Consider the following 12,907-nt stretch of genomic DNA (forward strand, 5'->3'; position numbering starts at 1 on the left):
CATTAGGGAGAAACTGCTCCTGGCTGGAACGCTTTGAATGGTGCCTGCCCTTTACTTGTGTCATGATGAAATTCAAGACTTATCAACAGTTATGTAGCGCAATGAGCAGGGGAAATAAAATGTCACGCGACTCACTGCTTCAAAGTCATGGCCGTACATACATAGCTCCCTCTTGTTCGAAAACATAGATGCCCTGAAAAACTCATATCAATTATCTGAAGCTCAACCAAGTTTCATAGTCACAGTCACATGCCCGTTGATCTTGACATCTGTAGCCACTAATAAATGAAGCGAAGGACAGCACTCTTCAGATTTCTTCTTTGTTTATTCGCCCACGAACGTTTCGGGCAGAGCCCTTCTTCAGCGCCATTACACGCTGAAGAAGGGCTCTGCCCGAAACGTTCGTGGGCGAATAAACAAAGAAGAAATCTTAAGACTGCTGTCCTTCGCTTCATTTATTCATTCAAGTTTTTGTGGGATTCAGCACCCAGTTAAGAATTGTTAAGTAGCCTATTTAGGCGATAGTGTGAGCACGTCTTCTCCACTTTTTGAAGTCTTATCTGTATCCACTACTATTTGTCTTGTCCTCATGATCAACTGTAGTTCTAGTATGTGTTGACATTCCAAAGACCGCTAGCCAGCGCAAGCAAGAGGCTTAGGTTAAAAGCACTGGGGTTGGGGTGAGAGGGCAACTCGGGCCGAGAGCTTGAAGCTCGAAGAAGGGTCTTGAATGAGCTAAAGAGCGCAGGGTGAGCTGAGGAGAAAGGGTGAGGCTTAAGTGGACACCTGCGCGTTTACTGCAAAGGTTAGTACACACAGATGACAGTGCTTTATGACAACAACTTGTGCTTGACAACAGCTCATTACCGCAGTGCTAGCGGTAACCTGCCATTCCATTCCGTCTGTGGAACGATGCATTAAAGTTCCTATAACATTACTGGATGTTTCAGCCTATAATATCTCTAATGGGCAATTAGAAACAGGTGACAAGGAGGTTGTTCCTTTAAAAGACTTCAGGAAATAGACTGAATCTGTGACACTGAAGAAGGCTCTGTGCAGTCGAAACGTCTGTCATGTCAGTCCCTGCAATGCTAAAATAAAAATAAAAACAACAAGAAAAGAAGAAAAACTGAGTGTTATCCATTCCCTTACTATTAGATCACTTCAGAGACGCACCAACAAGACGGAAGAGCACGGTGTGTGAAAAATAACCTTCATTCTATAATAACAAATTATAACATGGTCATTGCCATATTGCTTGCAAGAATTGATAAACAGGGCCATGTCTTCAGGGTCTAGCTATGGTGTAGGTACCTAATCAGGGACAGTGGTACAAGCGTCTTGTATCAAGTATCTTTTGCCTTGCTTTCAGTAGAATTTTTAATGCATCACAATGCATTGTAGAATCGGCCTGAATCGTTAACTCCCGAATCATAAGCGAATATAATCGTGATGGCAGTACCAATGCACACCACTATTGTACAGCTATGTCTGATTATGTGGAGGCAGTGCACACTAGTGAACACAGTCCACACTACTTGCTATTTCATTCCGACTTTAACTCAGACATGCCATTTCATTCTCGTTGATTCACACGAATGCTCGTCGTTGCGAGAATTTCGTCATGGCACAAAGCACCATTCGCTTGTTATCTGGAATTGGACGGCAATACTCAGAGAAAGTTTGAAATGAGTAGCAGCCTAGATGTACGGTATAGCTTGGCTGGTTTTGATGAGGCTTAGATGCTCTGTATAGATCATTTATAGCGATGTAGATGTAATAGGATAGGCAACTAGTGTGGCGTTAGTGTATATGTACATGCTCTTGCTTTATAGTTAGAGCTGAACTATTTAAATGTTGGAATATCACCCATCTTCATGTGTTGACAGTTAATGATACGCTCTAATGTGTCTTGAACGCTGTGGTATTTTTCATTTTCCATGCACTTTCTTTCATTATTTCATTGTCTTATTTTTTTCATTTCTTTTCCTACTCTCCTTTGCCCCGCCTGGGATTCTCTTGACACTGGCTGCAATCTCCTCCTCCTTCTCCTTCTCCCTCTTCTTTTTTCCCGCCCCTCTTTTCCTTTCTTTCACACTTCACACCTTGGTGTGATTTATCCATCACGTTCACCATGATCAGCTCCGGTTGGGGCAGCGCCACCCCCTGCCCCTGCCCCTGCCCCTATCCCAGTCCAAGTAGTCCCTCCTCCCATCGTGGTGGAGCCTCCGCCCCCTGTGGCTGTAGCTCCAGCCCCCGTTTTCGTGGCGGCTCCACCCGCTATGGCACCAATGCCAGTCCCTGTAGCGCCAGCCCCTGTAGCACCAATCCCAGTGGCGCCAGCACCTGTTGCACCGGCCCCAGTTGCCCAGCCACCACCTGCTCCTGTGCCTGTCCCTGTTGTCGCTGCTCCTGTCATGGAGGCCCCAGCCCCGGTGGTAGAAGCAGTGGCAGCCGTAGCAGCCCCAGCCCCTGTCGAAGCCGTCCCGCCCCCTGCCCCTGCCCCTGTCCCTGTCCCTGTCCCTGCCCCTGTCCCTGTCGTGGAAGCCCCTCCTCCAGTGGCGCCGGCCCCTACACCTGCAGAAACACCAGCACCTGTCACTCAAACACCTGCCGGTAACCACAGTGATACATATTTCAGTAGTTCGGAAACCAAAGTCAAAACTTAGAAGGAGCTCAGATTCAGAGGTGGATGTCTGGGAAATGGCTTCAGAAGGTTTCTCTTAGTTTCTTTCACCGATTTGCTCGTCTAGGATCAGGGCGAGCTTGTGTAGCGAAATATTGGATCAAACAGGAAAGGCTATTACTTTCTGAAACCTGGACGTCCACCTCTGAATATAGGTGTACAGTATAGTTCTCCCTCTAGAGTGGAATAGTTCAGTGTAGCTGTAGCTCATCTGTCTTTGGGCTAGATGGCAGTAGATAGGATGGTAAGTTTGTTTATGACTATAACTTCGTACGAGGTTATTGCAACGATTGTCACAATTGCATCATTGCATTTCTGTCATGAACATGTCATGTCATTGTGTCTTTGTCATGTCCGTCATGTCATATTGTTTTGTTATCTTGTTTTGTCTCGTCCTTGTCTGTCTGCCTGCCTGCCTACCTGCCTCTTGTCACTATCCCACCACAATCATTGTACTCATTGTACAATTGTGAACATCACCACCACCACATCATCATCATCATGACCGTCATCACCATCATCGTCATCGTCATCATCAATGTTGTCCTCGTCTCCGTTGTTGTCCCACGTCATCCTTGTCGTTCCTGTCCACCCACCGCTACGCTCGATTAAAAGTGGCGCCAGAGGTCGAACCTCCGGCTCCTGAGCTGCCCCCAGCTGCAGAAGCTGCTCCAGCTCCCGAGCCACCTCCTCCTGAGCCTCCCGCCCCTGCTCCTGCTCCTGCTCCTGCTCCTGACCCGCCCCCTGCCGAATCCTCAGCCCCACCACCCCTCACCACACAGGCGTCCTTGCCAGGTCTGTGTGTGTACCGTATGTGCATGTCCCTGCTCAAAGGAACTGCTACAAAAGAACATAGTAACCTACTGTTCTATGCCAATCAGTATCAAACTCAGCATGTAAAGTGCAGTTAAAGTTAAAGTTAAAGTTAAGGTTCACATTTTTTTTAATTAATGCTTTTCTTACTACACTCTACAATCAGATTGACTATACAAAATGGCAATAATTGCATCATACTGGTGTGTCTTAAAGTGAGCAGTATAACATGCTGAGTTTTATATTCAATATTTTCAGTGTCCTTGTGTGCTTTCAGTGGCTTGATTTTTTTTTAATTAAGATCTGCCCACACACAAATGAATTCTGCTCAGGTTAGGAAAATATGAAATAATTGTATTGGTGTTTTGGCCAACATTCAGACATTTTCTGTTCACTTAACCCACCGTTGACTCTCAGCTTTACCTTAAAGTCAGTGGGTAAATCCTTGAAACCAGACAATTGTCTATGCAGATAGAGGCAGACTTTTACATAACTAAAGCCAGCTGGCTGTCTGGCTAACTTATCAAATGTACAAAATCAAAAAGTCACCATTACTGTTCTACTGCCAATTCCACCATTTATTTTGGGTGTTCATTTGTGTTTTATGTTTGTTTGTTTGTTTGTTTGTTTGTTTGTGTGTTTGTTTGTCTTCGTGTTATTTGGTGCATTGTGTTTGCTGTGCTGCCGTTTTGTGTTACTATTTGTTATAAGTGTCGCCTGCTTGTACACTGTTGCTGTAGCATCTACAGAATATAGTGAATATCTAATAGTTCGTTCATTCATTCATTCATTCATTCATTCATTTTCATTCATTCATTCATTTGTCACTTTTAAAGAAACTGAAGAGAAACCAGCAGCATCTCAGCCTGTCAATGGAAGGAAAGGCAAGTGTTGAAACCACAGGGTGGTAGTAGAATGGGCTAGTTTGGGTGATGGGGTTTGTGTGCATAGTTCTGGGTTTTAAGGTTTGCTGTGTGGTGTGGTGTGGTGTGGGTTCTTTTAGTATGATCTCTTGAAAGACATTGCTGGTTTTACAGTTTTGTAGTTAACATTTGCTTGTCTTTTGGAAGCATAGAAGCAAAAAACTGTAAATAGACACCCTAAACTATTTTAAAAGGATGTCTGACTTTGTTAAGTTCCACGATCAGCCTACAGATGGCAGTGATCTACTGCTGGTGCTGCATCCTGATAGTAAAGAAGGGGTGCTGCTCCATCTCACCATCCCCATTTACATAATGAGAAATGAATCAAAGGAAAAAGACGGGATATTTGAACAAAAAAAGTGTGTGAGAGGGAGAGAGAGGGAGAGAGAGTGCTAGAGCTGTGCATAATTCCACGTTGATTATTTCCCTTGAATTATCATTTCTGCTGACTTCTAATGAGTCACTAAGTCGCCAGGGAGGATCCAGAGGGTTTCAAACAGAATAGCGGAAATTGGAGCAGATGTGAGCATCATAATTGGAAGGGAAAGAAGGGGGAAAAAGACAGTGAATTAGCATGGTCTCTAAAGTGATAGATTGAACAGAAAGAGTAAAAAAAAGAAATAAAACAAACACGATTTACACTTTAACTTTATTTGGGAGCATTGCTGCATAATTTGAAAGTTAAATTTTGTTTTTGTCACAGATTATGATCATCCTGAGAATGAAACTGATATTTCAAAGGAACTACATTTTTTTGTCGATAAAAGTCGCACTCTCGACTGTAATTCTTGTTTTTTTTTAAAAATGTATTTAAATTTATTTCTTTATTCATAGAAATGTACAAATCTGTATGCTCGCACCCGAAGACCTTGTAAGAAAAACAGTTTAGAATTCAGCGCACTTAATGAAAAAAACTCAAAGGAACTTGATTTCATAAGATAGCGTGTAGCTAATGGGATTAATTTGGCATGGGTCTCTGATGTCATCGGCGTGTCCGTGCCCTATTCAAATTTCCCATCATCACTTAAAGTTCGACGTAATTATCTTATGCAACACCAGCAGAGATTCATCAGCCATCACCCCGGCACTTCCACAGACAAGACAAAATGCAAAAGAGGTCATGATTATGTTGTACGTATATGCTCATTAGTGGGGAGAGAGTTGTGCCTATGTGCTGGGAATGTTGTTAGAATGTAAGAGATAGTTGGTGGTGGTTAATCTGATTTTGGTGTGCTGTGGCGTTCCGCATGGAGTGCATAGGTGATACAGTTGTACTTACAGTTACAAGAAAGCAAGGGGGGCACTCCAAGAACATGGTTAAGTGGTAAAACAACAAGAAGTTAACCTACTACAAGAAGTGGTGAACATGCCAATAGATAACCCACAGTTGGCATTTAGTTAAGACTCTTCTATTAGATGATTTACCACTATCTCAAGGTTAACTTAACCTGGTGTAGACCTACTACTCAGCCAGGTTCTTGGAATACCCCCGTGAACTGTGGCTGAATTGATTGTGGTAATGCACTGTGGTGTAACAGTGTCTCTCCCTTTTGCTCTGGCTGTAGAGGTGACGTGGGAGGATCAGCAAAGAAAAGGCACCGGTATGGATATACAGTACTTAACAAAAAGGCCAACAATGTACAGTAAGGGCCTCCTAGCTATGCTGAGTGAGGGGGGCCCAGGGTGTCTTGTGTGGCCCTTGTGTGAACCTTTATGGTAACCTGGTTGTTTGGTTGTGCTTCGACTAGACTAGTTACTTTGATCTAGGAGTAGCATTTGGAAAGCTGTAGTGTGTAGTCTTGGTGCGCTGTAGGCCTACTGTGTCCCAGTGGGGCCAACTCTTCCTTGCTGACCACTGGCAGACAACACAGGGCGCTATTAGAACCCTCACCCTTCGTATTGGTATTGGTATTGGATTCGAACTTGTGACCTTTTACATTTAAATGCCAATTCTATACAATTCTAAACTTACATTAGATACATACATTAGAGAAACATAGTCCTGAAGAAGGCCTACATTTTGGCATTTTTTTAGCCAGTTCAAATATGAAGCAGCTAAAGGTAATTGAACGCTTTTTGTTATACAAAGTGGATAAGGAGATGCCTTAGATATCATTCACGCTTTCCATAAACATTAGAGCACAGCTGCTGCCCGCCTTGGCCATTGGTACATTCATTTCACTTCACTTGATGGCCAGGGCCAAGGACCAGACAAAACTCTACGCAGGTAACACCCATCGCTGTGTTGTTTTGGTGGGGTATTTTTCTTTTTTTTTTGGAGCGCCATGGCAGGCAGGCTCGTGTGTCGCCTGTTCGAGTAATCAGATATGGCGACCCAGGGGCGAGCCAACACCGCTCCCTTTCATTTAAGAGTGCTCCACACACGTGTAAACAGGTCTCGATACAAAGCGTGTGTGTCAGCCAGCGAAGAGTTGTGTCAGAGTGTGTGTGTGGTGTGAGCGATGGCTCACTCTTGTGTGTGTAGAGTTTTATTTTGTAATCTATAGTACGTGTAATGCCCTGCAAAAGCTCATGCTTGAATGTTATACTTTGATTGTTGATTCGAGTTCTATCGCCTTTGCACTGTTTTGGTGTTTCTTACTTTCATATTTCTTTTTAGTCTCTCTTTGTCTTGCACTCACTCTTCCTCACTCTGTTTCTCTTTCTCACTTTCTTTTCTTTGAACACAAACACTCGCATGCGTTATCTGCAATCTTCTTAATGTGTTTTTCGGTGCATCAAAGAGAAACAAATTCTACTACTAATTGATGCTGTGGTAACCAGCCTTGAAAAGAGCAACAACATTGCCATGACATTACTTAAGTAGCAGATTAAGACTTGGTCATTACAATTTGGTAGACAATACGGTTAAAACATAGGCTCTGTGCAAAGGGGTTAAACCCTTAGCGCCATGTCTATGTTATAACCTTATTATCACCAATATAGTAATTGCTATGTCTTAATCTGTGACTTATGTCTCTCTGTAATGTCATTGGAAGTTTGATATGATATAATTGAGTATTTTCAGCAAATAGCGAATATGCCCGCCGGCGACCCCATCTGCAGTAAGAGGCTACAATTAAGTATAATGCAAAATGTAGACATGGGGTACAGGGGATGGGCCGGAGGAGTGTTAGTCGTCCAGCTTTCCACTTGCATCTAGAGACCTTTCACCACAGCCAGCAATCAATCACTTATCTGAGCTGAAATTTGGTGCACCACTGTCTCTCTTTGTCTTTCACTCACTCTCCTTCTCTTTTTATTTTTATTTTATTTGAACACAAACACTCATACTCTCATGCATCTTCTTTGATCATCTGCACTTGCTTTTCTGTGCTTATCAGAACTGAAATGATGTGCACCACAGTCTTTCGTTGTCTTTCAAGGATAAACAAACTCTGGTGCTAATTGTTGCTGTGGTAACCAGCCACTGCAATGGCCATGAAGGGGCTCACATCTGCCCACACATGTCGCACACACACACACACACACACACACACACACACACACACACACACACACACACACACACACACACACACACACACACACACACACACACACACACGCACACGCACACGTCATTGAAGAGTACACTGTAGTTTTGCAACATCCCACATTAAAAGTGGGCACACGTTCAGTGACAAGTGAACAAAGGTCTATATTGGCTTGTGAAAAGAAACTTTTAACATTAGAGAAATTAATTTGATAATGGTAATGCCTTGAGTCATAGCTATTCTGTTTTTTACAATGACAAATTAATAATTATTTCACTCTCTGACTTTCAAAACAGGAAGTAAGGACGTTTCTGCCACTGACTAACCCCATAGTGACCTATACAGCAGCACTGTTCAAGTTGCAGACCCTGGCAAAAAATGACAGAGCTGTATTTTAAAAGGACATCGAGAGCACATGCAAATACTTTTTTTCGGACGCTTTACATTGATTGGCTACATACAAAAATTATTTAACATTTTATGTTAACCATTGTTTTACCAAGGAGGTAATTACGTAGTTTAGCTTCCAGCTGTGAGGGAATGGTAATCAATGTAGCAAAAAGTGCTGAATGAAATCATCTTTAGTATTCTACCTTTCAAAAGAGAAAATTCAAATGAAAGCTGCCATTGCCATGGCAAGTCACGAAGGATCTGTTGACAACGTACATGTTTACCTTCTACAGACAGGAAATACATTGTCATTTAAAAAACACTTGAACAAACGCAAACACATACTGCGTGCCCTCTTATAACAAATGCAATTTTAGTCAAGCACGGAAAAAAGTGTGAGGAAAAATGATGAGGGCTGTGCTTTCATATGCTGATTGAAGTGTTCAATTGTTGAAGAGAGAATCAAAACGAATCAACTAATCAACCAAGTAGAAAGCTTGGACTACAAAAGGAGAACACTCGAGACTCTCTTACATGAAATTCTATTTTTATTTATGTCCCACTCTAAGTTTGTTCTGAGGGTCCGTGTTTCAAATCTCCTCAGGTACACATGACGTCTGTACTGACCTGTTATTGAAGCCGAGTTTCATAAACAACTGTGGCAGTAGGTGAAAAGATTCGGTTCATTTAGTAAACGCCGGCACTGCAGTTCTGCATAGCAGGCAATTAGGCTCTTATTAGGACTGACAGTCGGCGCAATCAAGTTAAATTATATTACACTTGGCAGACGCTTTCATCCATAGCAACTTACAAAACGGCATACAAATTAGCCTAGAAACATGCAGAGGAGAATAGAGAAAGTAAAGGTGTTACAAAAGCACAGAGTACAAAGGAAAGAGGAGCAGAACTAGTCATGGTGAGCGGACGTAGCCTCTTACTGCAGCAGGGGTCGCCGGCGACCTTATTCACTTGCTGAAAATGCTTAACTGTATCATAACAACATTGCTATGACATTACAGAGAGCCATAGTGCTGCGCTAAAGGGTTAAAACACAGTGTGGCCAAAAAAAAGTTCCAGCAATATATTGGTGAATGACCTTTTTTGGCCAAGCTGCGTATAAATTATATACAACACAAAGACCATAAGGTTCAACTTTTAGGCTCCTTTTTTATTGTGTGTACACGTATTACCATATTATCACACTGTAAATGCATAGCAAACAGACTGTTACACACTATGTTATGTAAGGGTTAACGTTCGGCGAGAAGGTCGCTACCGTGGAATAGCAGCACGACAGAGAGAATCTTTAGACCCCGACGCGGAGCGGAGGGGTCTTGTTCTCTCTGAAGTGCTGCTATTCCACAAAGCGACCGACTCGCCGAAAGTTAACCCGCTTATTATATGGATATACTTAAATGATTCACACATGGCGGGGACATTTCTTTAGGCCTATTTAATGTGAAGTCTGGGCTATTCTAGTTTTTAATGTCAAAGGATTGTTGCTGCGCAAAACAAAACAGTGCCGTTGTGGAACACCGCTAACAGCTAGGTAGCCAGGACAACAGGTGTTGTCTATCACAGCAGCTGATTAGAGTCTTGTTGAAAAGTCGCTTTAGCAGTGAAAAGTCTTGTTGCCATTGACAGCGGTCTGTTATAGACCAACCCGTCCGTTATCGAAAAATAACAGACGTGCGAACGTTGGGGAGCCCCGTTGAAATGAATGGAGCATTCGACCGATGACGTCACAACCATATAATAAAGTAATACAACAGGAACCGTTGCCTCTTTGTGCAGAAAGACCCACCGTCATGCCTGTTCGGTCTTTGCTGAAAAGACTCAACTACATCATAAAAACATTGTTAACTACATCATAACAACATTGTTAACTACATCATAACAACATTGTTAACTACATCATAACAACATTGTTAACTACATCATAACAACATTGTTAACTACGTCATAACAACATTGTTAACTACATCATAACAACATTGTTAACTACATCATAACAACATTGTTAACTACGTCATAACAACATTGTTAACTACATCATAACAACATTGTTAACTACGTCATAACAACATTGTTAACTACATCATAACAACATTGTTAACTACGTCATAACAACATTGTTAACTACGTCATAACAACATTGTTAACTACGTCATAACAACATTGTTAACTACATCATAACAACATTGTTAACTACATCATAACAACATTGTTAACTACATCATAACAACATTGCTATGACATCACTTAAGTAGCAGACTAAGATTTGGTCATTACAATTTTGGTGACAGCTTAGGTTATAACATTGGCTCTGTACAAAGAGGCTAAGTCATAGATACAAACTTGGTCATTGCAATTTTATAGACTATAAGGTTAAAGAATAGGTTCTGTGCAAAGGGGTTAAGATAAAGTAGGTGTGAATTCAGGTAAATTGGGTCACTTTTGGCCGTTCGCTTATATGCACAATAAAGTGGCCCAATTTACCTGATTTCACCATATAATGCAAAATGTAGACATAAAGCCCTGGGGTACAAGGGATGGGCCCGAGGAGTGTTAGTGTTAGTTGTCCAGCTTTCCACTTGCATCTAGAGACCTTTCACCACAGCCAGCAATCAAGCGCTTATCTGAGCTGAAATTTGGTGCAGCACAGTGACGTAAGGCTACTGACATGCCAGGCATTCCTCTATCGCTCCCTTATATTTTACTTTCTTTTTCTTTTCTTTTCCCTTTTCTCATTTTTTTTACTTTCACTCTTTCTGTCTTTCACTCTTTCTTTCTTTCTCTCTTTCTTTCTTTCTTTCTTTCTTTCTTTCTTTCTTTCTTTCTTGTATTCCCCCTCTCCTTCCTCGTTCTGGAGCAGCAGATCTCTAGTTCATCACTGCATATGATTTGTGATAAGAAGATGAAAGAGCAGCTCATCAGAAGAAAAATACATACACACACGCACATAGCCGTGCCGCCACCCCCCTCCCCTCCTCCCCCTCCTCTTCCTCCTCCACATCTTCACCCCCTGGCAACAAACACAAACATAAGCCACCGTCTGCATAGGAAGTGTGCGAAGTAGCGAAAGTGTCCAAATTGAGGGGGAAATGTGACGTTCTACGTGCGTGTGTGTGTGTGTGTGTGTGTGTGTGTGTGTGTGTGTGTGTGTGTGTGTGTGTGTGTGTGTGTGTGTGTGTGTGTGTGTGTGTGTGTGTGTGTGTGTGTGTGTGTGTGTGTGTGTGTGTGTGTGTCTGCGTTTGTATGCTTGCATGTGCGTGCGTGTGTGTGTGCATGCATGCCTGCGCTCTAGGCTGGGGGTGGTAGAGTATGAATGGGTACACCGGCGGGTTACACAACATTTCCACCCCCTGGACACCTTGGAGAGAAACAAGCCGACATTCTTCTCTCCTCGCCGACTCAAGAGAGACACTGAGAGACAGAGTTTGCGTAAACACAGATAACAAAAGAGCCTTCGCCCACAGTTCCCCAGCACAGCAGACCCAACTGTGCAGTACAGGTCTCTTTCTCTCTCCCTCTCTCTCTCTCTCTCTCTCTCTCTCTCTCTCTCTCTCTCTCTCTCTCTCTCTCTCTCTCTCTCTCTCTCTCTCTCTCTCTCTCTCTCTCTCTCACGTCCCACTTAAGCCCAGACCTTCAGCCCTCTACTGTATATATGGCCTTCTTCCAGTACCACTGTATGGCTGTGTGTGTGTGTGTGTCTGTGAGTGTTTGTGTGCATGCGTGCCTGCGTGCCTGCGTGCCTATGTGCGTGTTTGTGTGTGTGCCTGTGTGCGCGTGTGCGTGTGGATGTGGATGTGGATTTGGGTGTGTGCATGAGTGCGTGTTTGGGCACATGTACCCTGTACCTTATATGTGTGTGTGTGTGTGTGTGTGTGTGTGTGTGTGTGTGTGTGTGTGTATCGATGTCAAGTGTAGCACCATCCCGGCTGAGAACACATGTTCTTCCTATACATCAGTGCTAAGTGTTGGAGGCTGTTATGGTCTCACTAGTCTTACGTAGCCTACTGTACAGTGTCCGCTTTCACCCTGCACACTAACACTGTTTGATAATGAACCCGCAAGTCATTTCCTCCAGCTTTTGGTTCAAGGCATGAGCTTTCGCATTGGTTCGATTGGTATGGCCTGAAATTCCTTTGTGCTGTTACTGTATGTTTGTATCCTGTAGTTTAGCAGGTTTTTATGTGCGTAGATATGCAGATGGTGCTTTATGTGTGTGTGCGTGTGTGTGTGTGTGTGTGTGTGTGTGTGTGTGTGTGTGTGTGTGTGTGTGTGTGTGTGTGTGTGTGTGTGTGTGTGTGTGTGTGTGTGTGTGTGTGTGTGTCAGTGAGTGTGTGCAGTATGAGCGCACTGTGATGTTAGTCCTACTGTATGTTGCATTTCCCATTGTTTATCATTTCCCATGTTAATCACTATCATCATAAGTTTTATGTGTTGTCTTTGTCATGTTTGTTCATGTTATGAATTTTATGTCGTGTTTGTTCATTTGCCCATTTGTTGGTTTCTGTGTGTGTGTGTGTGTGTGTGTGTGTGTGTGTGTGTGTGTGTGTGTGTGTGTGTGTGTGTGTGTGTGTGTGTGTGTGTGT

General features: G+C 43.0%; 1 protein-coding gene across 1 annotated transcript in view; it reads left to right on the forward strand.

Annotated features, from left to right (window-relative positions):
• LOC134436616 (regulating synaptic membrane exocytosis protein 2-like) overlaps positions 1-12,907 on the forward strand; it is a 165,722-nt gene that overhangs the window by 94,551 nt on the left and 58,264 nt on the right. The window lies entirely within an intron of this gene.

The sequence above is a fragment of the Engraulis encrasicolus genome, chromosome 20 (genome assembly GCF_034702125.1).
Source record: "Engraulis encrasicolus isolate BLACKSEA-1 chromosome 20, IST_EnEncr_1.0, whole genome shotgun sequence".
In the NCBI taxonomy this organism is placed as follows: domain Eukaryota; kingdom Metazoa; phylum Chordata; class Actinopteri; order Clupeiformes; family Engraulidae; genus Engraulis; species Engraulis encrasicolus.